Source organism: Nycticebus coucang, chromosome 14, assembly GCF_027406575.1.
Source record: "Nycticebus coucang isolate mNycCou1 chromosome 14, mNycCou1.pri, whole genome shotgun sequence".
Lineage (NCBI taxonomy): Eukaryota > Metazoa > Chordata > Mammalia > Primates > Lorisidae > Nycticebus > Nycticebus coucang.
The window spans coordinates 51,362,629-51,388,479 of record NC_069793.1 but is presented as its reverse complement, the minus strand read 5'-3'; the positions used below and the strand labels follow the sequence as shown (position 1 = coordinate 51,388,479).

Below are 25,851 nucleotides of genomic sequence, written 5' to 3'. Positions count from 1 at the left end.
TGAATGGAAAAGTGTAGCAAATAATAACAGTCACCTCACTAACAGCAATAACTAAGAGGGGTATGACATTTACGGTTAGCAAACACTTTCACATTCACATGATCAAATCCTTCTCACTGGAATCTCTGCTGCCTCCCTCCTGGTGTCATTATATACATCTTACACCCGAGGGAAGGGAATTGAGGCTCAGGGAGTTCAGGGACTGGTGAGATCATCAGATTGCAAATGCTGGGCTGGGAGGACAGCCCCAGTCCTATTGCCTCCAAATCCCACGCCACCCCGCTAAGCCTGCTAAGCCTGTGAGGGCAGAGGCTGTGTTCTGTGTTCTTCCCAGGGTGTCCTCCATGGCTGACAGGATAAATGAATTGGGTGACTGAGCAGTAAACTGCATGCTTTGAATACTGCGACCAGCCAATGCAGTGGTTCTCAACCTTCCTAATGCCCTGGCCCTTTAATTTAGTTCCTGTGGGTCACAACCCACAGGTTGAGAACCCCTGAGGGCTCCAGTCCCTCCTAGAGAAGGTCAAGTTGGAGAGAAGCTGCACCAGGGAAGTGCAGTACGGTGCGTGCTGGCTAGCAGCTCAGTCTCCAGGAGTCGCACTGACCTGGTCCCTCTACAGCAGTGGTTCTCAACCTTCCTAATGCCGGGATGTGTTTTCATTGTTACAAAGGGGTTGCGACCCACAAGTTGAGAACTGCTACTCTACAGGCAATGGGAACAAGCCAGGAATATCTCAGAACAGAAGGCTTCCCATTTCTAGGGGCCTTGTGCATTGGCCTCAGCTAGCCAGGGCCCTGTGTGTATCTAACTTGGGGGCCCCCAGATCATCTGAGCCCTACTTTTGTGTGACCTACACCATCCTGAAGTCTCTGTCAGCGTTTGCACTCCAGAGAGCCCCGGCGGCCCCTAGAGCTGAGGCCTTCCTATGGCTAGTCTGTGTGGAAACAGGCACCACTGAAATGGAAATCCAATCTCACTCAGCCATAATCAAGTCTTTACTGAGGGAGCCCAAGACGGCTTGTTTTCTGGCCTCATGTGATGAGCTGCTGATGGGTGAGTGACGCAGGAGGAGCAGCAAAAGAGCTCTGTTTGCTGAGGTTTCCCTTTCTACAGGGGCCACAAACTGAGGAGCCAAAAGTTCTTTGGGAAAGAGCCAGATTCAGAATCCCATAGACCATTTCTGCCTTGTACCCGGCACCTCTCTGAGCCAAAGTCCTTATGGATGAAGTGAAACTCTCCCAGGTAGCACTGAGAGGAGTAGCTAACCCAAGGCCACAGCAGTAAGTGGCAGAACCGGGGTCTGAACCCAGGACCCTTGCTTCATCTCCACAAGAGCATGATGGAAAGGAGATGTGTAAACTGCGCTCAAGAGTGCTGCCCGTGATAACCATGAGTGTCGCCTGCCAGGGCTAGAAGGAGGACCGTCTCCACTAGTCAGGGCAGAACGTGTGCTTATGACCTGGAAGAGCCCCCGCTTCGCAGCCCTGACCATGGAGAGGCCAGGCCAGCTCTGGGTTCAGTGGAGATGCTGTTCAGGTGAGTGTAACGTTCAGAGAGCGTTCTGCCTCGGCACATCCTCAGCCCAGAGCATTCCCCAGCCCTTCTGTGTCATAACCATCGCAGCACTTGGCCACACCAAGAAGTGATGGGAAGCAAACAGTGACTCTTTCCCCCCAGCATGGTCAGTCTGGATTATTCAAGTCTAAAACATACATTTGGCAATTCCATTTGGAAGGTCACGTGGAACTGAATGACTCACTTTCCTTCTCTGGGCTGTTGGCCAAACGGGTAGACGACCCTGCTCACCCAAGGCCAGGAGGCCTGATAAGACTGTGGGGCTTAGAAGCCACGACCCCTGTTCTGCAGAGGATAGCCTCCCCATTTGATCCTGGACTGGCCTCCCTGACTACTTGTGTGTGACCTACAGTCAAGCAACTTCATCTCTCTGTAGTTCATATTATATCTCCTGTAAAGTGAAGGTAATGATATCTCCTCTTTCCAGGGCTGTAAGGATTCCACCAGACTGTGGTGATGGGCCTGGTGCTGAGCCGCCCTTGAGAACTGTAAGTTCCTTCCTCCTTCCTGCCACCCCCACGTTTTACTGAGTTGTACTTGGCAAATAAAAAGCATCTAAGTTGAAGGTGCACAACATGATGTTTTGATGTATGTTTCTTATCATGAGAAGTTACTAGTTAGCATATTTATCCAAGTAGTTAGCATATTTATCACTCACTTAATTACTTCCTTTCACGTGTGAGCATGTGTGAGATCAGAGCACTTGAGACCTACTCCCAGCCCTTTCCAAGTGTGCACTAACGATAGTCACCAACGCTGTACACGAGGTCTCTAGAACCTGCTCATGCTGTGTAACTGAATTGGTACCTTTGATCAACATCTCCCCATTTCCTCATTGTATTTGCTTTGCCTTATTGCACTTCACAGATATTGCATTATTTACTAATACAAATTGAAAGTTGGTGGCAACACTCCAAGTCGACTGGTGCCATTTTTCCAGCCTCACGTGCCAGCCCTGTGTCATATTTTTATAATCCTTGTCATGTTCCAAACTTTTCCAGCATTAGTATATCTTCGTGGTGATGTGATCCGTTATCTTTGATGTTGCTGATGTAATTGTTTGGAGGCACCGAGAACTGCGCCCCCTATAAGACAGAAAATTGAATTCATTAATGTGTGTGTCCTGACTGCTCCATCCAACAGCTTTCCCCCATCTCTCTCCCCCTCCTTGGGGTCCCCTGTTCCCTGAGACACAACAATATTGAAATTAGGCCAACTGATAACCTGACAATGGCCTCTGAGTGTTCAAATGAAAGGAGTCGCACGAATCTCGCTTTAAATCAAAAACTAGAAATGCTTAGGCTTAGGGAGGAAGGCAAAAATTGAGATAGGATGAAAGTTAGGGCTCTTCTGCCAAACAGTTAGCCAAGAAGAGAATGAAAAAGAAATTTTTTTTTTTTTTTTTTGTAGAGACAGAGTCTCACTTTATGGCCCTCGGTAGAGTGCCGTGGCCTCACACAGCTCACAGCAACCTCCAACTCCTGGGCTCAAGCGATTCTCTTGCCTCAGCCTCCCGAGCAGCTGGGACTACAGGCGCCCGCCACAACGCCCGGCTATTTTTAGGTTGCAGTTCGGCCGGGGCCGGGTTTGAACCCGCCACCCTCGGTATATGGGGCTGGCGCCCTACTGACTGAGCCACAGGTGCCGCCCGAAAAAAATTCTTGAAGGACATGAGAAGTGCTACTCCAGTGAACACATAAATGCTAAGAAAGCATAACAGCTGCATTGCTGATATGGAGAAAGTTTTAGAGCTCTGGATAGGAGATCAAACCAGCCACAACAATCCCTTAAGCCAAAGCCTAATTCAGAGCAAGGACCTAACTCTTCGATTCTGAGAAGGGCACGGCGGGGTGGCTCATGCCTGTAATCCTAGCACTTAGAAAGACTGAGGTATGTGGATTGCTTGAGCTCAGGAGTTCAAGACCAGACTGAGCAAGACAAAGGCTTGTCTCTACTAAAAATAGAAAAACTAGCTATCATTGTGGTGGGCACCTGTAGTCCCAGCTACTTGGGAGGCTGAGGCAAGAGAATCACTTGAGCCCAAGTGTTTGAGGTTGCTGTGAGCTGTGACACAGAGAGCTGTGGCACTCTACCTAGGGCAACAGAGACTCTGTCAAAAAAAAAAAAAGAGAGAGAGAGAGGCAAGGAAGCTGCAGAGGAAAAGTCTCAAGATCACAGAGGTTGTTTCATGAGGTTTAAGGGAAGAAACTGTCTTCATAACATAAAAGTGCAAGGTGAAACAGTAAGTGCTAATTTAGAAGCTGCAGCAAGTTATCCTGAAGCTCTAGATAAGAGGATGATGGTGGTGGCTACACTAAACAACAGATTTTCAGTGTAGACAAAACAGCTTTCTCTTGGAAGAAGATGCTGTCTCTAGGACTTTCATAGTGAGGGCAGAAGTCAGTGCCTGGCTCCAAAGCATCAAAGGGCAGGCTCACTCTTGTCAGGGGCTGTTAAGTTGAAGCCAAGGCTCATTCAGCATTTCAAAAATCTCAGGGCCCTTAAGAATTATGCTGAATTGGGCGGCGCCTGTGGCTCAGTCGGTAAGATGCCGGCCCCATATACCGAGGGTGGTGGGTTCAAACCCGGCCCCGGCCAAACTGCAACCTAAAAATAGCTGGGCGTTGTGGCGGGCGCCTGTAGTCCCAGCTGCTCGGGAGGCTGAGGCAAGAGAATCGCGTAAGCCCAGGAGTTGGAGGTTGCTGTGAGCTGTGTGATGCCATGGCACTCTACCGAGGGCCATAAAGTGAGACTCTGTCTCTACAAAAACAAACAAAAAAAGAATTATGCTGAATCTACTCTGCCTGTGCTTTAGAAACTACAAAGCCTTGATAACAGCATATCTACAGTTTGCTGAATATTTAAAACCACTGTGGAGATCCACTGCTCAGTAAAAAGATTTTTTTCAAAGGTATTACTGCTTACTGACAGTGCTCATGGTCACCCAAGAGCTCGGATGGAGACACACAGGGAAAGCAATGTTGTTTTCATACCTGCTAACAGAACTCCCATTCTGTAGCCCATGGATCAAAGAGGAATTTTGACTTTCAAGTCTTAATATTTAAAAAATACATTTTGTGCAGCTATGGCTGTCATAGATAGTCCTCTGATAGATCTGGACAAAATAAATTGAAAGCCTCCTGGAAAGGATTTACCATTCCAGGTGCGTTTAAGAATATTTGTGATTCGTAAATATTCAATTTTAGGAGGTCAAAGTGTCACCATTAACAGGAGTTTGGAAGAAGTTGATTCTAGTCCTCAGGGATGACTTTGAGGGGTTCAAGACTTCAATGGAGGAAGTAACAGCAGATGTGGATGGAAATAGCAAGAGAACTAGAATCAGAAGTGGAGCCAGAAGATGGGACTGAATGGCTGCAATCTCCTGATAAAACAAATGAAGAGTTCTTACTTATGAATGAGTAGAGAAAGTAGGCTCTTGAAATGCATAGACTCTACTCCTGGTGCAGACGGCATGCTGCCATGACAACACAGGGTTTAGAATATTGCATACACTTAGTTGATAAAGCAGTAACAGGGCTTGGGAGCGCTGACTCCAGTTTCAAAGAAGTTCTACTGTGAATAGAATGTTATCAACTAGCCTTGCATGCTCTGAGAAATCATTCATGAAAGGAAGAAGGGTCAAACAATGACAAACTTCATCCTATTTTAAGAAATTGCCAACCATTAGCGACCACCACTGACCAGTCAGCAGCCATCAACATTGAGGCAAGATCTTCCACCAGCAAAAAGATGACCATTCACTGAAAGTCAGCACTTTTTAGCAAAGAAGTATTGTTTAATTAAAGTATGTACGTTTTTCTTAAAGATACTTAACAGAATAAAGTATGGTATAAACATACCTTTCATATGCACTGGGAAATCAAAAAGTTTGTGTGCCTTGCTTTACTGTGGTGGTCTGGAATCAAACCTGCAATATCTCTGAGGTGCGCCTGTGTCAGTGAGATCAGGGAGATTTGTCATTCTGTGCCTGGCTTAGCTAACTTAGCATAATGTCCTTCAGGTCTATACATGTTGCTACAAAGTGCAGGATTTCTCTCTTTTTAAAGGATAAATGATAGTCTACTTTCTCTCTCTCTCCACACACACACAGACAGAGTAGCAGAACCTTTGTAAGCTGACCACCCAGAGGACTGTAACAAACTAGTCAACATATGGAGGTGGTCAATATAAGGAACTAGGCCTACCGTACTGATACGTACATGTGTGTCTGGTCATGAAAATAAGGTCTACTTGAGGCGGTCAATGTAGGGAGGTGGTCAACTATGAAGGCTCTACTGTGTGTGTATGTGTATATATATGAATCACATTTTCTTTGTTGATTCCTCCATTGACGAATCCTTAGGTTGATTCCTAATCTTGGCTATTGTGAAAAACGCTGCAATGAACATGGAGCTGCTGATATGCCTTTGGAGGTACTGATTTCATTTCTTTTGAACATATACCCAGAATTGGGATTGTTGGATCACATTGTAGTTCTACTTTTAATTTTTTGAAAAGCCTCCAAACTGTTTCCCCTCACGGCTATACTAATTTACATTCCCAGCAACAATGCACAAGGGTTCCCTTTTCCCCACATGCTCGTCAACATTTATCTTCCATCTTTTTGCTGAGAGCTATCCCAACAGGTGTGAGATAATATCTTATTGTGGTTTTAATTTGCATTTCTCGGATGATTAGTGATGTCGAGCACCTTTTTATATACTTGTTGACCATTTTAGGTTTTCTTTCAAGAAATGTCTATTTTGGGGTTGTTAGAGTGTCGGTTTCGCTGTTGGGGTGTTTGAGTTGCTTACATATTTTGGATATTGACCCTCTTGCAGCTTTGCAAATATTTTCTCCCATTCCATATGCTGCCTCTTCACTCTGCTGATTGTTTTCTTGGCTGTACAGAAACTTTTTAGTTTGATGCAATCGTTCTTGTCTGTTTTTGTTGTGACTCTGTTCTTGATGGTAAGTAGATCCACTCACAGAAGGAAGCAGACTTCAAACACTGTGAGCCTGAGATAATTTGTTCAGACCTGCACTGAGTTCTCAGGGGCATGTGGGGGAGGAGTAACTAACTGGCTTGGATTAGTCTTAGAGGAGGAGGTCTGGGAAGTGTTGGAGATATCACATATTAAAGGCAAAACAAAAGAGCCAGATGGGGGTGCAATAAAAAATATAATAGTAATATAATGATAATCAAACATGCCTTATTTGGCTTGGCACCCATAGCACAGTGGTTACAGTGCCAGCCACAAATACTGAGGCTGGCGGGTTCGAACCCAGCCTGGGCCAGCTAAACAACAAAGACAACTGCAACAACAACAACAAAATGCCTCATTTAACTGAACACTTACTATGTGCTAGACACCGTGCTGAGCCTTTATATACGTTACTAACTTATTTCTTCTCTTATTATCATCTCCATTTTACAGATGAATCAACTAGCTGACAAATTTCTCGATAAGCCAGTAACTGAGATTTGAACCCACATACCACTTCAGTACTCTGGGGCAGGGTATGAGGAGCAAAGAGATGGAATCTTGGGCTAGTCTGTCCTGGAGCCCCACCGCTACCCGGGAGGAAGTTTGGGTCCTCTGTGATTCTTGACTGAGTCTGGCCTGCCTCCCCAACTCAGGCATGAGCCCCCCTAAGGCAGGGCCACATCTCCCAGCTCTCTGCACCTGCCAGCCCAGCTCCTAGCACAGCAGCTGGGCTTGTCAATGGAAGTGGTGAACACTACTGTGCTGTCCTTTGACACTTTGACACATGCAGAGCTCATCGCAGTTGACAAAGCACTTTGCCATCCTAAGCTACACTGTGACTCCTTGGTGCCAACCTGGACTCCACTCCTCCTTGTTGCTGACATCTAAGTGGCCACCAAGTGCAGCCAATTCCACCCCTAGAGTTGGACTCATCTGGTCTCTCTCTGCCTGCCCACTGCTCCCTCTCACTCCAGGTCTCCTCGTCTTTCTTCCACAACTGCCCTGTGAGTTTCCTCTCACTTCCCGTCCCGCCCTGCGCTAAGCCTTGCTGCCCACCCAGCAGCCAGAGAGATCTTTCTGGAATAGAAAGCTGCCTAGGACTCTCCCCACTGCCCTTAGGAGCAAGTCTGGCCTTGTCCACAGGGCATGGCCCCTGTGCTCCCTGGACCCCAGCTCCTGGCTCCACCACTCTTTCTCTCTTCATGCCCCAATCCCTACACCCCCTGTCTGCCCACTGTGCCCATGGTCACCCATAATGCCACAGGCCTGAGTCACGGGGTGATGCCATGTGCACATCAAAGGTAGGGAAAGCAGGGACCCAGAGGCACTTTCCATCTCCCCCTTCATGTCACCCACTTGCCTGCACCAGCACTTCCCTCTTGCCTGTAGGCACCTGCGCCAAAGAAACCGGCTCAAACCAGGGCTCCAGGAGGCAGGGGGAGGGGAGAGGATGGGGATGGACGTTACTTGTGTCACTGCATAGGGTCGGCTATGGCACAACAGAAGACAAAGCAACAAAGCACGTCTCAAGGCTTGTGTCTTTAGCCCTCTTACTCCCAAGATGTTATAAGGCCTCCAAGTATTTCGTTTGTTAATAAAATATTTATATGGTATATTCTTCATGCCAGGCATTGTTGTAAGCAGCCCACATAAATTTGTATGATTTAAACCTTATGACAACTACATGGGAAAGGTTACTATTATGATTCCCATTTTACAGAGAGAAAAATTGAGGCACAGAGAGGTTAAGTAACTTACTAAAGCAACACAGTTAGTAAGTAGCAAAACCAGGAATTGTCTCATGCATCTGTGCTCTTGACTTCTAGGCTACATTGTCAATTTCCTAGAGTCAGGACTGTCGCCCCGCCAGAGGGAGTGTCCTCCTGAGACCCACACTAACCTAGAACTTGAGGAGCATCTGCAGAACAGAGGTCTTGCAGCGTGGGCCCTCCTGGCCTCGTCTTGCATGAGCTGTTATTTAATATTTCCTCACTTTGCGTCCTCATCCTACATTTCAGTCAGCTTTTGTTATACCCATTTTATGAGTGAGCAGACTGGAACCCAAGGCAGGTTGCAACCAGGCAATCCACAGTGTTGCTGGGATTTAAAATTGAGTCTATCCATAGAACGTTTTCTGCTCCTCTGGAGGAAAGATGTGGTTTGAAGGCAAACTGAGGTGTTCTGTCCATCCCACATCCATCTTGGACGTGTTGGATCTAAAGAGCCGCTGAGGTGCGCCAGCAGCCAGGCGTGGTTTGTGGCTCTAGAGAGGACTGCAGGTGGAGTTGGAGGAGTCACCGGCTGTTGGTGACACTGTGGGTGATGGTTGGGTTGGCAGGAGAAGAGAAAGTGAGTGAAGGAGGGTCAGGAACTGAAGAGGGTAAAAGGCAAGCCCTGGGGAAGGTCCTGCACAGGGACTGAGATGAAGAATGAGGGTGGCCATACCCCAGTCACACATAAACCCAGGCCGCCCAGAAAGCCCCAGAACCCAGTGTGGGAAGCAGGCTGAGGAGCACCTCCTCTCAACACTGCTTGGGCAGGGGCAGGCCCAGGTGGAGCAGGAAGGGAGCAGCAGGGCTGGCGGGGGAGCTACGTGTCCTGGGGTGCTGCAGGGGAGGGGATGGGTGTGTCCAGCATCACCCCTGGCTTGACTGAACGGGGGTGGGGTGGGGGGGCACTCCCAAGGAAAGGCCTCGCGCCTGGCCCAGAGAAGGGGCAGAGGTGGCAGGACTGTGGGGCCAAACTGAGGGGCAGCAGGAGAGGGTGGGAAGCGAAACTGGGAGTGAGGAAAAGGGGAGCCCAGAGGCCTGGGTGGGCCATGCCCTCTGCCCTCTCTGGCTCTCCTCCCTCAGCGCCCGGCTCCTCCGCCTCTGTTGCCGCCTCTCCCCTGTCTGCAGGGTTCCCTCTGCTGCAGGGCCCTTCCTGGGTCCTGCCTCTTTTCCCTCTTTCTTCCCTGCCCCCAACTAGCTACATCTGGGACATTGCACACATGTTTAGGGTTGGGTCTGCTTCCTGAATAAAGGGTTATGCTATTTGTTTTCATTTAAAAACCAGGGGACAGAGAGAGCTGAAATCCTCTTTCTTTCTCACTCAAAAACTTCTTTCCCCAAAACAGAGGTGTGTTTTAATGATCAACTTTGGTGAGTGTTATGGGTCAACTAGTGGCTGTCCAGAGAAAAAAGGAAGCTTGTCTCTCTGTGTGAAGTGCCAGAGAGAGGACAGCTTCCTGTGAGACAGGAGAGGGCAGGCTGCTGGCCTCTCTTTCCTTCCAGGCGAGACCCGCACTTGGGGCTTTTCCCTCCCAGGAGATCACCCAGCACGCTCAGTGAGGCACCGAAGAATAATCGCCCTCGATGAAGACATGCAAATAAATCATTCTGCTTGGCAGAGAAAATTTGAGTGTGCTTGTGAACTGTGCAGGTGAAAATTTGAGTGTGCTTGTGAACCGTGCGGGTGAAGCTCCAGCTGCTGAGCTCTGAGGACAGCCAAGCCTTGAGCCACCCAACTCCCAGGCCCCAACCTCAGTCTTGGAGCAGAAATGGGAGTTGCCCTACAACTCCTGGGTGCAGCCTCCATAGTCAGGGTGCTGCAGGGGACAGGAGGGGCATATCCAGTGTGAGACATGGCCTTGATCAAAGAGGGATTCTCCCAGGGAAAGGCCACTGCTGACAGAAGGGGCAGGGTCAGCAGGACTGAGGGCCCTGTGGGGTGGATATGACCGCCTTGGTGGGGAGTCACACAGGGGGCACTGTCAGAGCCACATCTCAACCCTTCCTCCCCACCCTCCTATCCTGTACCCCGAGGGCTGTGATGCTACCTGCATGTAACAGTGGCTCTTCATGGCTGTGATTTTGCTGCGGGGACAAGCCCCTCAGGCCACCTCCACCCCCAGAGGATATATTAAGAAGCTTTATGAGGTTTCTGGGTTACCTCAAGTGGAAGGGAGCAACCTCCCGTGTTCCAGACCTGTTTGGGGGAGGGATGGGGCAATCCCCTCTGTTTCTGTCACCGCTGCAGTGAGCACATTGACTGGCCTCCTCTGAAGTCCTTAAACCACTTTTGCCAATATTTAATAACAAGTTAGTCACTTTCCTAACCCAGCTGACAGAGGCAAGAGGTTTCCTGTCATCCAATAGGAGAAAAAACAGTATGTAGGTTTGTTTGACTTTGGATTTATTTCCTAGGACCAGATTCTTTTAACAGTGAATCATTTTGCTGTCTTCCTAAGACAACGGCTGGCACCTTGAAGGGTGCCCACAGATGGTGGCCTGTGGCAGGGAGGACAGATGGCCACATTATAGAGCTTGAGGCTGTACTCCAAAGGTGGGAACGGGGAGAAGAGGGGAGCAAGAGAGAGACTAGAAAAGGGGGGAGGAAGAGGGGAAGCAGAGAGAGAGGGGGAGTTTCTTCTCACCTTTCCCTGGGGGCTGCTTGGAGGTGGTTCCCTCTCTTGCAGATTTCCTGTTTCTGTGGAGCGCTGCCTACCGGGATGTGCCACAGGCTTGGCATGTCACCCAGGAAGGTTGCTCAGTCCTGGGTCGGAGTTCATTGGTCCTGTCAATCTATCCATGATATTTTCATTTCTAGTTTGAACTTTTCTTAGTTTAGCGTTGCCTAGAATAAGATCCTGAGAGGGCCTACTGAGCGCTAGGGGAGGGAAGGCAGCGGTAAGCGGGAGGCAGTGTGGAACGGGTGCTCTGGGGTTTTCCTGCCCGAGGGGCCAGGGGCACAGGTTCTTCAGCCACCAGCGCCCATCAGGTGTTGTTGAGCTGCCCCAGGGGAGAGGGCAAGGTTGATCCCCACACCTCACACCTCGTCTGTTCCAGATGTGCCTCAGCAGCTGGACATAGGCATCGGGTCCTTTTGGTGGGAGGCAGGTTGGCACACACAGAGACAGCAAAGTCAGGGTACTGGGGCGATGTCAAAAGCCTTTACCAAAGTGACTATGGAATATAAAGTGGCCTGAGGCTGGGCATAGGGTCCCCAGTCCAGCCATAAGGAGCAAGAGCACAGAGCATTTTGGCTTTTTAGTCAGGGTCCACAAATATCTTCGGTCTTTAGGTTCTCCAGCATAACTGAGGCATAAGTGGGAACAAGGAAAGAAGAAAAAACATTGTCAAACTGGAAGAGAAAGAAAGAGAGAGAAAGATGAGCAGAAAGCGTGTAACCCACAGAAAAGGAAGCCTGAGCTATCTAATCAGCAAAAGCCCAATGAGACATGAAGTGGGTTGCAGAGATGCGGCAGTTAGTGGACATTTGGGAGGTAAATGAGTAAACAACCGTAGAGTGATCAAAGAACCAGACCAGCGCCATCTTAAGAGTTAAGTGTCGCTCCCCCCCACCATTTCACTCAGTAAGTTTACTTTCCAGACAAGCCCAGGCAATTCCCCGAAATCATGAGACAACTGCCCACCAATCAGGGACCCCCCCCACCTAACCAATCAGAAGCGCCCCCTTTGTTTCAAGCTGTGTACGCCCACCCGCTGCGCAGGACCATAAGAACCCCTTGCTCTAGAGCTCAGGCTCCTGGCTCCGATCCGTTGCAACGGAGTCCCTGGGAGCCCAAGTTGGAACTTGTAATAAACGGCCCTTTTGCTTTTGCATCAGACTCGGCTCCCTGGTGGTCTTTGTGGGGGATTTCAAGATCTGGGCACAGAAGTGACAGTGAGTGAAAGGATTCTAGGTGACATCAGCTCAAGACATTTCTCTTTCTTATTCTGGGCTAAATCCAAGGTCTGTTATAAAGAGAGATACAATTAGCAGTTAAGAATGGAAATTCTTAGGGCAGTAGAATTGAAAGAGTTGATATGGTTGAGAAACCACAGCAGCAGCGTTTTGGCTTCAGAGTGGTGCCCAGTGTGACAAAGACCAGCAAGGATTCTGACCACTGTGGGTCCCAGAAGTGTCTCTACAGATGTGGCACAACCTGTGTGTCAGCCGAGGAAGAGGGTCTGGGCAGGCCGGCAAGGAAGAGGTCTGGGCAGGCCGGCAAGGAAGAGGTCTGGGCAGGCCGGCAAGGAAGAGGTCTGGGCAAGCCAGCAAGGAAGAGGTCCGGGCAGGCCAGCGCTGTTATTACCACCGGCTCTTCCTGATGTGAGGGCCCTGGGAGATTAGAGGGGGTAGCACAAAATGATGTGAAGTTGAGCTCTCCAGTCATTTGACCCCAAATTTTGGCAAAAAAGCCTTAAATTTGAAGACATAGGTGAGAAATCCCCATGCATTCCAAAGAGAGGTGTAAACATACCCATGCAGGACTTCTCAGAGGTTAGCAAAAATAGGTCCAGAATCTACCTACAAAACAAGAAAACTGAAGGAGGCTGCTCAGGAGAGTCCTTGAGGTGAAGAGTTGCCAGCATAGTGGGTGGGGTGGGGGGCTGCTGTGATGCTTCCCCAGTATTTCTCATCACCTCCACACCGAGTGAGGACACTGACAGAAACTGAGACTGGAAAAAAAAGGAGAGAGGGGGGTAAAAAAAAAAGAAGGCTGTATCTCCCAGTCCTAAGGTACAGCAGAAAGTATGGGTCCATCTTAAAAGAGTTGTTGGGAAAAGTGATATTTGTATCCTAGAATTTGGAGGAATGTTTGAACATCAGTGACAGTTGCCTCCTCCCAGCCTCACCCTCTACTAAATTTGGAAGGCAAGAGGCTGGCTCAAATCTTTCACCGACCAGTGTTCATGTGAAAAGCAAGTGTGATGAGCTTTCTTTGGCATACACGTGCAGTCGGGAAGAGGACCAGACCTGGAATGTCGGATCAAGGTGGCAGGGAGGCTGTAGGGTGTGTTGTTGGGGGAAGGTGCTGAAGGGGCTGAAAGATGTGGACCCGAGAGTATACCCTATACTGGAGAACTCCCGGGGAGCCAGCCTGTGGACATCTATGGCTCCTGGACAGTCAACACACAAGAGAAAAGCACCTGCTCATCCCCACCTCCATCTGTGAAATGGACAGAGTGTGTTTCCGGTGGGCAGCGTAAGTAGACAGATGCCCTAGAAAGCTGGCGAGGCCCAGGCCGAGTGCTGTGCAGACAGCCCAGGGGTCGACAGCAGATGTCCTCCAACTCAGCCCTGCCCGTGAGGCTTGACGCGGCAGAACAGAGGGTGGAGGGGCACCTGGCCACAGAGAGCCTCCTGGTTTGCCTCTTTGATTGTTTCCCACCCTTATTTCCGGGCCCCTGCCTCCCACTCTCATTCTGTTCCTCTGCATGGGTCATGCTCACTCCAACAGCTTTTAGGCTGGAGTCCTGAGGAGATTCTGCACCTTGGGTGACCAAGAGGTGGCTGGAGTCCTGGGCCACTCTGCCTGTGCCCTGAGAGCGTGGACACTGTCCCCCTCCACTCAGAGCCTGTCAGACCCCCGCTTGGGCTCTGTGCTAGGTGGGGACAGGGGGAGCTGGAGGAGGGACAATGAGAAGTACAGAGCACAAAACTGAGGTGCCCGAAAAAGAACGAATATCTCTTTGTCTCGTTGCTTAGTGAAAGTTGCCTTTTACTGACAGCTTACCACGTGCGGGGTTACCTGTATTAATTACCTCACTGAATCCTCACAGTAATAGCCCACGAGGTAGGTCTTATCATCCCCTATTACACTTGAGGAAACAATTTTGAGTAACTTGCCCAAGGTCACACCTTGGTGCTGGCTCCCTAAAGGCTGAATGGGGTCAGGGGGGCACTGGAGAAGCTGTCCTGATAGGAAGACTCAGGAATCCAAACCCAGGAGCTTCAGTCAGCAGCCAGCCCTGAGGGTGACAGCAAAGGGATAAGGGTCCCCACAGACAATTTCCAAATTCATCCCGGGCAGCGAGCAGGGGCAGGGCAGATCTGACTCCATATGAAGATCAAGGTTATGCAAGGAGACAAGCAGGCAGAGGGATGGAAAGAGACTTTAGTCTTGAGGAGGAGGATTTAGAATCCAGGTCAGGAACCCCAGCCCGTGGCTGAGATGAGGGAGAAGAATCATGCTCAAAGGCCCTGTCTTTGGAGCGGCCAACAAGGGGAGAGGGGTCTGTGAAGTGCCGTGCAATAGAACTTGGAGGATACACAGAGGCTGAGAACTTTCTCCAGTCCAGTAGTTCCGGGGTTAATTATAGCATAGGAAGGAGAGCTGGAGCAGGAGGCACGAGAAGTTCCCCTACCTGGGGCTGGACGCAGACCCAAGCTGGGTTAGCAGCTCCATCCTAAGCTCCCCACACTGGTGGCCTGGCAGGTGTCCTGCTTCATTCAGACCAACTCGTGTTCTGGGTAGCACGGAGATCCCAGCTTGAGGAGCTGCTGGAAAGGACAAGATATGGAGAATGAAGAAGTTTTGCCTGCTAAGATCCTAAAAGAAAGTTCCTCTGAAAGTCTGTCTCATCCCTACCTAAATGATGAAGCCCTTCTCTTTCTGGTGGAATAGAAAGCAACATGGGAAATGGCTTAAACACAGCCCAGGCCATCTCAGTTGACACAGAGACGTCTAAGATATTTTTATTCTCATTGCTTTACTGACTGAGACCTCCTTATTGCATGGTGGGGAATGCCTAGTAATCCAAGTGGGACTGGCATAAAACAAAATAAGACCTAAAGCAATCCACCTATTCAATGCCATTCCTATCAAAATACCAACATCGTACTTTCAAGATTTGGAAAAAATGATTCTGCATTTTGTATGGAACCGGAAAAAACCCCGTATAGCTAAGGCAGTTCTCTGTAACAAAAATAAAGCTGGGGGCATCAGCATACCAGATTTTAGTCTGTACTACAAAGCCATAGTGCTCAAGACAGCATGGTACTGGCACAAAAACAGAGACATAGACACTTGGAATCGAATTGAAAACCAAGAAATTAACTAACATTTTACAACCACCTAATCTTTGATAAACCAAACAAGAACATACCTTGGGGGAAAGACTCCCTATTCAATAAATGGTGTTGGGAGAACTGGATGTCTACATGTAAAAGACTGAAACTGGACCCACACCTTTCCCCACTCACAAAAATTGATTCAAGATGGATAAAGGACTTAAATTTAAGGCATGAAACAATAAAAATCCTCAAAGAAAGCATAGGAAAAACACTGGAAGATATTGGCCTGGGGAAAGACGTCATGAAGAAGACTGCCATGGCAATTGCAACAACAACAAAAATAAACAAATGGGACTTCATTAAACCGAAAAGCTTCTGTACATCTAAGGAGACAACAACCAAAGCAAATAGACAACCTACACAATGGGAAAGGATATTTGCATATTTTCAATCAGACAAAAGCTTGATAACTAGGATCTATAGAGAACTCAAATTAATCCACATGAAAAAAGCCAACAATCCCTTATATCAATGGGCAAGAGACATGAATAGAACTTTCTCTAAAGACGACAGATGAATGGCTAACAAACACATGAAAAAATGTTCATCATCTCTATATATTAGAGAAATGCAAATCAAAACAACCCTGAGATACAATCTAACCCCAGTGAGAATGGCCCACATCACAAAATCTCAAAACTGCAGATGCTGGCGTGGATGTGGAGAGAAGGGAACACTTTTACACTGCTGGTGGGACTGCAAACTAGTACAACCTTTCTGGAAGGAAGTATGGAGAAACCTCAAAGCACTCAAGCTAGACCTCCCATTTGATCCTGCAATCCCATTACTGGGCATCTACCCAGAAGGAAAAAAATCCTTTTATCATAAGGACACTTGTACTAGACTGTTTATTGCAGCTCAATTTACAATCGCCAAAATGTGGAAACAGCCTAAATGCCCACCAACCCAGGAATGGATTAACAAGCTGTGGTATATGTATACCATGGAATACTATTCAGCCATTAAAAAAAATGGAGACTTTACATCCTTCGTATTAACCTGGATGGACGTGGAAGACATTATTCTTAGTAAAGCATCACAAGAATGGAGAACCATGAATCCTATGTACTCAATTTTGATATGAGGACAATTAATGACAATTATGGTTATGGGGGGGGAACAGAAAGAGGGAAGGAGGGAGGTGGGTGGGGCCTTGGTGTGTGTCACACTTTATGGGGGAAAGACATGATTGCAAGAGGGACTTTACCTAACAATTGCAATCAATGTAACCTGGCTTCTTGTACCCTCAATGAATCCCCAACAATAAAAAAGAAAAAAAAGAGAGAGGCGGAGCAAGATGGCAGCCGAGTAACAGCTTCCTTGCATCTGGGCACCGTGAGTCTGGGGAGATAGGACTCCAGGCATCTCTGGCTGGTGGGAACTGCCTATCATCACTCCTATGAAAATACAGGGAGTCAGCGAGAGACTTCTGGACCCCAAGAGGAGGACTAAAACAGTGGAAAGCCGGCAAGTGGTCGCGTGTGTTCAATCCGTCTAAACCCGCCCACAACTGTAAGTTCAGTAGCAGCGAGACTGCAAACCAGAAAGGCCTTACCTGTGAACTGTTTTGATGTCCTTGGACTTGGCACTGAGTTGAACTGCCTTGGGGAAGGCCTGAGTGGGAGTGCGGAGAACTTTGGCCGTTGTCTAGGGCCCCAGTCTGAGCCGCTGAGCCAGACGGAGCTGATAGTGTTTGGCGGTGGGTCACACGGATCCATTGTCAGTGATCTGCCCCGGCAAGCTCTGCCCTCAGGGTCGCAGAGCTAGAAACGGGTGGGAGCTGGTAACCCAGCAACCAAGTAGCCTAAGGGTGGGGTCTGAGCCGCCTTGCAGCCCTAACCCTCAGGGGCAGAGTGAGATGGGTTTTGGCACACTGAGTAAGTGCATAGCCACTTCAGCAGCGATTCCAGCGAGAAAGCTGGGAAAGCTTCTGCTCAGCAAGTTTACAAGTTCAAAGTGCCTTTTAAGTAGGCTGAAGAGAGATTTAGGGTGTCTACCTGCTGGGGTTTGAGAAATCAGCAGCCTCCAGTCGTATCAGAACTGTGACTAACATCTCATACCCCAGAAGACCACGTGTTGCCCAGACAATATTCAATAACATATACAAACTGCTTTGTTTTTGGTTGTGTATTTTTTTCTTCTTTTTGTTTTTGGTTTGGTTGTTTTTTTTATTTGTTTATTTTGACGTTGCTGATGTTCTTTTGTTTTTTTAATTTCAATCTTTTCCACACAGATCCCTTTTTCTTTCTCAATTTTCCTAGTTTAATTATAATTTCCCATTGCTGCCTTTTTTAATAACTTCAACTTCATTTTTGCTAGTGTTTCTACCGATATAATTTGGTTTTTCACCCAATTTTATCCCCGTAAAGTTTTCTGTTTGCTTCTTTTGGTTTGATTTAAAGCATTTTTGTCTTTCCTCTCTACTTGGTGGAGGTGGGGTACTGTGTCTGATCAGGTTAGCAAAGAGCTGCTGACCTCAAGGGAACCACGCAACTGGGCACCCCCAGAAGGTGGGGTTTTTTAAGGTTGTGTCAAAGTACCCTACTGTACACCTATATTGCCCTGTCTCCCTCTTTCTGTGCCTCTCTTCTTTTTGTCAATATTCCTTATACCCACCCCCTCTCCTTTCTCTATCTTTCTTTTTTTCTTATCACTCGGTCCTCCTTTCTTTCATCCCCTTTTTTTGCTCTTCAACCTTCTCACCCTTCTGGTCCTATAACCCTTAGTCCACAGGCACAAGAACCTAAAGAGCAAGAGGAAGTGAAAGGAAAATTAGGGCAAGGAAACAGATAAAAGAAATCACTCATGAGGAAGAATCAGCAGAAAACTCCAGGCAACATGAAGAACCAGTCTAGAACAACCCCACCAAGGGACCATGAGGTAGCTACTGCAGATGATTCCACCAGTATAGAAATGTTAGGAATGACAGAAAGGGAATTTAGAATACACATGTTGAAAACAATGAAAGAAATGATGGAAACAATGAAGGAAATTGCTAATAAAGTGGAAAATAACCAAAAGGAAATCCAAAAACAGAATCAAATAAGAGATGAACGATATGAAGAATATAAAAAGGATATAGCAGACCTGAAGGAACTGAAACAGTCAATTAGGGAACTTAAAGATACAATGGAAAGTATCAGCAACAGGTTAGACCATGCAGAAGAAAGAATTTCAGAGGTAGAAGACAAAGTTCTTGAGATAACTCAGACAGTAAAAGAGGCAGAAAAGAAGAGAGAGAAAGCAGAACGTTCACTGTCAGAATTATGGGACTTTATGAAGCGTTCCCACATACGAGTTATAGGAATTCCAGAAGGGGAAGAAGAATGCCCCAGAGGAATGGAAGCCATACTAGAGAATATTATAAAAGAAAATTTCCCAAACATCACCAAAGAGTCTGACACACTGCTTTCAGAGGGCTATCGGACCCCGGGTCGCCTCAACTCTAACCGAGCTTCTCCAAGACACATTGTGATGAACCTGTCCAAAGTCAAGACAAAAGAAAAGATTCTGCAAGCTGCCAGGAGTAAGCGCCAGTTGACCTACAGGGGCAAATCCATCAGAGTTACCGCAGACTTCTCTAATGAAACTTTCCAAGCAAGAAGACAATGGTCATCTACCTTTAATCTACTTAAACAGAACAATTTTCAGCCCAGAATTCTGTACCCTGCTAAGCTAAGCTTCAGAATTGACGGAGAAATCAAATCATTTACGGATATACAAACATTGAGGAAATTCGCCACAACAAGACCAGCTCTACAGGAAATACTTCAACCTGTTCTGCACACTGACCACCACAATGGATCAGCAGCAAAGTAAGAACTCAGAAATCAAAGGACAAAACCTAACCTCCACACTGATGCAAAAGATAAAATTAAGCAATGGACTCTCACCAAATAAGACGAATAGAATACTACCACACTTATCAATTATCTCAATAAATGTTAATGGCCTGAATTCCCCACTGAAGAGACATAGATTGGCTGACTGGATTAAAAAACACAAGCCATCCATTTGCTGTCTGCAAGAAACACACCTGGCCTCAAAAGACAAATTAAAGCTCCGAGTCAAGGGTTGGAAGACAATTTTTCAGGCAAACGGAATTCAGAAGAAAAGAGGAGTTGCAATCTTATTTTCAGATACATGTGGATTTAAAGCAACTAAAGTCAAAAAAGACAAAGATGGTCACTTTATATTGGTCAAGGGAAAACTACAACAAGAAGACATTTCCATTCTAAATATTTATGCACCCAATTTAAATGCTCCCAGATTCTTGAAGCAGACCTTACTCAGTCTGAGCAATATGATATCTGATAATACCATCATAACAGGGGACTTTAACACACCTCTTACAGAGCTGGACAGATCCTCTAAACAGAAATTAAACAAAGATGTAAGAGATTTAAATGAGACCCTAGAACAACTATGCTTGATAGATGCATATAGAACACTCCACCCCAAAGATAAAGAATATACATTCTTCTCACCACCCCATGGAACATTCTCCAAAATTGATCATATCCTGGGACACAAAACAAATATCAACAGAATCAGAAGAATTGAAGTTTTACCTTGTATCTTTTCAGACCATAAGGCACTAAAGGTGGAACTCAACTCTAACAAAAATGCTCAAGCCCACCCAAAGGCATGGAAATTAAACAATCTTCTGTTGAATAACAGATGGGTGAAGGAAGAAATAAAACAGGAAATCATTAACTTCCTTGAGCATAACAACAATGAAGACACAAGCTACCAAAACCTGTGGGATACTGCAAAAGCAGTTTTGAGAGGAAAATTCATCGCTTTAGATGCCTACATTCGAAAAACAGAAAGAGAGCACATCAACAATCTCACAAGAGATCTTATGGAATTGGAAAAAGAAGAACAATCTAAGCCTAAACTCAGTAGAAGAAAAGAAATATCCAAAATCAAATCAGAGATCAATGAAATTGAAAACAAAAGAATCATTCAGAAAATTAATGAAACAAGGAGTTGGTTTTTTGAAAAAATAAATAAAATAGATAAACCATTAGCCAGACTAACTAGAAATAGAAAAGTAAAATCTCTAATAACCTCAATCAGAAATGATAAAGGGGAAATAACAACTGATCCCACAGAGATACAAGAGATCATCTCTGAATACTACCAGAAACTCTATGCCCAGAAATTTGACAATGTGAAGGAAATGGATCAATATTTGGAATCACACCCTCTCCCTAGACTTAGCCAGGAAGAAATAGACCTCCTGAACAGACCAATTTCAAGCACTGAGATCAAAGAAACAATAAAAAAGCTTCCAACTAAAAAATGCCCTGGTCCAGATGGCTTCACTCCAGAATTCTATCAAACCTTCAAGGAAGAGCTTATTCCTGTACTGCAGAAATTATTCCAAAAAACTGAGGAAGAAGGAATCTTCCCCAACACATTCTCTGAAGCAAACATCACCCTGATACCAAAACCAGGAAAAGACCCAAACAAAAAGGAGAATTTCAGACCAATCTCACTCATGAACATAGACGCAAAAATTCTCAACAAAATCCTAGCCAATAGATTACAGCTTATCATCAAAAAAGTCATTCATCATGATCAAGTAGGCTTCATCCCAGGGATGCAAGGCTGGTTTAACATACGCAAGTCTATAAACGTTATCCACCATATTAACAGAGGCAAAAATAAAGATCACATGATCCTCTCAATAGATGCAGAAAAAGCATTTGATAAAATCCAGCATCCTTTTCTAATTAGAACACTGAAGAGTATAGGCATAGGTGGCACATTTCTAAAACTGATTGAAGCTATCTATGACAAACCCACAGCCAATATTTTACTGAATGGAGTAAAACTGAAAGCTTTTCCTCTTAGAACTGGAACCAGACAAGGTTGTCCTCTGTCACCTTTACTATTCAACGTAGTGCTGGAAGTTCTAGCCAATACAATTAGGCAAGACAAGGAAATAAAGGGAATCCAAATGGGAGCAGAGGAGGTCAAACTCTCCCTCTTTGCTGACGACATGATCTTATACTTAGAGAACCCCAAAGACTCAACCACAAGACTCCTAGAAGTCATCAAAAAATACAGTAATGTTTCAGGATATAAAATCAATGTCCACAAGTCAGTAGCTTTTGTATACACCAATAACAGTCAAGATGAGAAGCTAATTAAGGACACAACTCCCTTCACCATAGTTTCAAAGAAAATGAAATACCTAGGAATATACCTAACGAAGGAGGTGAAGGACCTCTATAAAGAAAACTATGAAATCCTCAGAAAGGAAATAGCAGAGGATATTAACAAATGGAAGAACATACCATGCTCATGGATGGGAAGAATCAACATTGTTAAAATGTCTATACTTCCCAAAGCTATCTACCTATTCAATGCCATTCCTATCAAAGTATCTACATCGTACTTTCAAGATTTGGAAAAAATGATTCTGCGTTTTGTATGGAACCGGAAAAAACCCCGTATAGCTAAAGCAGTTCTTAGTAACAAAAATAAAGCTGGGGGCGTCAGCATACCAGATTTTAGTCTGTACTACAAAGCCATAGTGCTCAAGACAGCATGGTACTGGCACAAAAACAGAGACATAGACACTTGGAATCGAATTGAACACCAAGAAATGAAACTAACATCTTACAACCACCTAATCTTTGATAAACCAAACAAGAACTTACCTTGGGGGAAAGACTCCCTATTCAATAAATGGTGTTGGGAGAATTGGATGTCTACATGTAAAAGACTGAAACTGGACCCACACCTTTCCCCACTCACAAAAATTGATTCAAGATGGATAAAGGACTTAAATTTAAGGCATGAAACAATAAAAATCCTCAAAGAAAGCATAGGAAAAACACTGGAAGATATTGGCCTGGGGGAAGACTTCATGAAGAAGACTGCCATGGCAATTGCAACAACATCAAAAATAAACAAATGGGACTTCATTAAACTGAAAAGCTTCTGTACAGCTAAGGACACAATAACCAAAGCAAAGAGACAACCTACACAATGGGAAAGGATATTTGCATATTTTCAATCAGACAAAAGCTTGATAACCAGGATCTATAGAGAACTCAAATTAATCCACATGAAAAAAGTCAACAATCCCTTATATCAATGGGCAAGAGACATGAATAGAACTTTCTCTAAAGATGACAGACGAATGGCTAACAAACATATGAAAAAATGTTCATCATCTCTATATATTAGAGAAATGCAAATCAAAACAACCCTGAGATATCATCTAACCCCAGTGAGAATGGCCCACATCTCAAAATCTCAAAACTGCAGATGCTGGCGTGGATGTGGAGAGAAGGGAACACTTTTACACTGCTGGTGGGACTGCAAACTAGTACAACCTTTCTGGAAGGAAGTATGGAGAAACCTCAAAGCACTCAACCTAGACCTCCCATTCGATCCTGCAATCCCATTACTGGGCATCTACCCAGAAGGAAAAAAATCCTTTTATCATAAGGACACTTGTACTAGACTGTTTATGGCAGCTCAATTTACCATTGCCAAAATGTGGAAACAGCCTAAATGCCCACCAACCCAGGAATGGATTAACAAGCTGTGGTATATGTATACCATGGAATACTATTCAGCTATTAAAAAAAATGGAGACTTTACATCCTTCATATTAACCTGGATGGAAGTGGAAGACATTATTCTTAGTAAAGCATCATAAGAATGGAGAAGCATGAATCCTATGTACTCAATCTTGATATGAGGACAATTAATGACAGTTAAGTTTATGGGGGGGGGAAGCAGAAAGAGGGATGGAGGGAGGAGGGTGGGGCCTTAGTGTGTGTCACACTTTATGGGGGCAAGACATGATTGCAAGAGGGACTTTACCTAACAATTGCAATCAGTGTAACTGGCTTATTGTACCCTCAATGAATCCCCAACAATAAAAAAAAAAAAAAAAAAAAAAGAAAAAAGAAAAAAAAGAAAAAAAAAAGAAATAATGAACTAAACAAAAAACTTTCAATTGATAAAATAAAAATGTTTTGAACTAAAAAAAAACAAAAATAAGACCTAATAGATATCAAGCAGTTATTCTATGCCAAACATAATGAAACCCCATGAGTTAGGTACTATTATTGCTTTCACTGGTGAGGAAACTGAAGCTCAGGAAGCTGGTGATTAGGTCAAGATCTCACACAGCTCATCCCAGCATTTGAACTCAGGCTTAAGTCTATACTCATAACCACTATGTAATGCGGTGTTTTTCAACATTTTTTATCTCACAGCACATTTGAACCTATATTTAAACTTCTGTACACACTTAAATTATGTTGATCAAAAAAAAAGTGAAAAAAAGAATATACTTACTATGCTTTGAATTTCTTTTTTTTATTTTTTTTTGTAGAGACAGAGTCTCACTGTACCGCCCTCGGGTAGAGTGCCGTGGCGTCACACGGCTCACAGCAACCTCTAACTCTTGGGCTTACACGATTCTCTTGCCTCAGCCTCCCGAGCAGCTGGGATTACAGGTGCCCGCCACAACACCTGGCTATTTTTTTGTTGCAGTTTGGCCAGGGCCGGGTTTGAACCCACCACCCTCGGCATATGGGGCCGGCGCCCTACTCACTGAGCCACAGGCGCCACCCTGCTTTGAATTTCTTTTGAAAATAATTTAATTAATGATCTTTAAAAATTTTCACAGCACACCAAAGATTCTCTCGCAGCATACCAGTTGAAAATTACTACCCTCTGCAGAAGGTACAAGCCTCAGGCCAGGGTCTCCTACATAGCAGGTCACTGAAATTACATATTGAATAAATGAATGAGTGGACAGATGGATACATGTACTTTCCCAAAAGCATTATGCAGACTCTGAGGCTCAGGCAGGCCCAGGGTAATGCAGTTACAACGAAACCTGAATGTTGAGCCCATAAGTCACATCAGAATTCACTGGAACATGTCCCAGAGGAAGTCAACAGCCACACACCTGCCACCTGCAAATGAAATAAGGAACCAGCCACTCCATGCCCTTTCTCCTTGGAGAACAGGTACAGATTATTCTTAAAATATCAATGTTATCTTTGTGATGTTTCAAGTCTTGTCTTCATTATTCTACATTGTTAAATGCAAATGCTTAAACCAAAAGCCCCTACCAGAGCTTTAGGAGAGAAATTCTGGTTCTAGGATAGGCAGCTCAGTGAACATCTCCCTTGATAAACTTAGGCCTGAAGGGGACTTTCTCTCTCTAGATGTGAAATTCTGTGCACGGACATGGCTTTTGAGAAATGGTCAGCACCCAGAATCCTGTGGGAATTCAGAACACAGTGGATCAGGTAGTGGCTGGAAGCTAGGAAGGTGGAAATTAGGACCCAGCCCTGAGAAAAGGATGGGTGAGCACATGCAGGGTCTGGGGTTTAGTGCAGGGGCTGGACTACTGGGCCCTGGGATTGATCCAGGACTGTAGGAGGGAGGCAGATGAAGGCCGGTCTCGTGGACTGCTACAACACGGCTGCCTGCCGGGAGAGAAGGGCTTTGATAGGCATAACATTTGGAAGAGAAGAGTAGTCCTCAGGATGGGGTCCAATTGTCCCTGGGCCACAGGTTCGTAGGTCAGGAGGCCAAAGACAATGGTAGTGCCTGGGTTAGGATTACTACAGGGCCTGGAGCAGCTGCCTGTGCTGGGGGGCCCCAAGCTGGATGCAAGGAGGAGGGGTCGCCCTGTCTGTGTGCCTCTCGCTGCTCTTGACTCACTTAATCTGGAGGGTGTGGCATGGACAACCCTGGCTTCAAAAAAGATGGAGACTTTATATCTTTTGTATTAACCTGTATGGAGGTGAAACACATTCTTCTTAGTAAAGCATCACAAGAATGGAGAAGCAAGAATCCAATGTACTCAATTCTAATATAAAGGGAGTAGATGAGCTAATATAAGGGGGGGCCTAGGGGGCCTAGGGGGCCTGGAGAGAAGGGAGGAGGGAGGGGATGGGGGTCACAGTGCATGGCACACCTTTTGGGGGTGGGACACAATTATAAGAGGGACTTTATCTAACAAATGCAGTCGGTTTAACCTGATTCTTTGTATCCTCAATGAATCCCAAACACTAAAAATAAATAAATAAATTAAATAAAATAGAAACCAAGTCCTGCAGAAACAGTGTTAATTGTTGTCTCTCTAGCTCTCTGAGGGCTCTGGATTTTCATTCTCTCTGTAGACGCCATATTGTGGGATATGTGATGGCAAAGGGCTGAAAAAAGAAGTGACCCTCCACCTTAGTTGGAAGAGTCACTTCTTTTTTGATGCTGGAGCTGCAAATGGCTTCTCCCGCTATACAGAATGTGGCCCCCTCTTCCTGTGCAGGCTCTAGATGGTTCCTCAACCTCCAGCGCTCCTGCGCCTGACTTTCCTCCCCAGACTGTGTAGGTCTCAGGGCATTGCCCAGCAGCTTTCCACCAGCTGCTCCAGAGGGCGGGTTGCCTCTTCGG

General features: G+C 45.9%; 1 protein-coding gene across 1 annotated transcript in view; it reads left to right on the top strand.

Annotated features, from left to right (window-relative positions):
* Positions 1-25,347, top strand: part of RASSF10 (Ras association domain family member 10) — a 93,783-nt gene extending 68,436 nt beyond the window's left edge. The window contains exon 2 of the mRNA XM_053562666.1: positions 25,332-25,347. The gene's annotated coding sequence lies outside the window, so the exon portion shown is untranslated. The remainder of the gene's footprint in view (positions 1-25,331) is intronic.
* The last annotated feature ends 504 nt before the right edge of the window (positions 25,348-25,851 follow it).